This window comes from Penaeus monodon, chromosome 34 (assembly GCF_015228065.2).
Source record: "Penaeus monodon isolate SGIC_2016 chromosome 34, NSTDA_Pmon_1, whole genome shotgun sequence".
In the NCBI taxonomy this organism is placed as follows: Eukaryota; Metazoa; Arthropoda; class Malacostraca; order Decapoda; family Penaeidae; genus Penaeus; species Penaeus monodon.
The window spans coordinates 6,255,598-6,255,867 of record NC_051419.1 but is presented as its reverse complement, the minus strand read 5'-3'; the positions used below and the strand labels follow the sequence as shown (position 1 = coordinate 6,255,867).

The following is a 270-nucleotide window of genomic DNA, read 5'->3' as shown; positions in this document are numbered from 1 at the left end:
CGTGGGTTTTGGTTGGTGATTCTTGTATATCGCTGCTTTGGTTTCTGTTTGTGTGTTGTTTCTTTTATGAGTCGGTTTGATTACTTTTCGTCGTTCCTGGAAATGAGAAGAGGTTCGTGTTAGCGTTCAGATGCAAATGCGTAGATTGTGTGTAATATTATTTCGAGCAAAACAATGGAGTCCCCCTTTCTTTTCACGTTCTCTTTTATCTCTTTATCTTTATTTCCTTCATCCCCTCGTCCTTTCATTCTTTACGCATCCGCCTCCCTA

General features: G+C 40.4%; 1 protein-coding gene and 1 long non-coding RNA gene across 2 annotated transcripts in view; one reads left to right on the top strand and one right to left on the bottom strand.

The window, feature by feature from the left end:
• LOC119594548 (transcription initiation factor TFIID subunit 10-like) overlaps positions 1-270 on the top strand; it is a gene marked incomplete in the record, with an annotated part of 45,035 nt that overhangs the window by 6,890 nt on the left and 37,875 nt on the right.
• LOC119594549 overlaps positions 1-270 on the bottom strand; it is a 29,256-nt gene continuing 28,986 nt past the window's right edge. The window contains exon 2 of the long non-coding RNA XR_005230637.1: positions 1-96. This is a non-coding gene — a long non-coding RNA (uncharacterized LOC119594549). The remainder of the gene's footprint in view (positions 97-270) is intronic.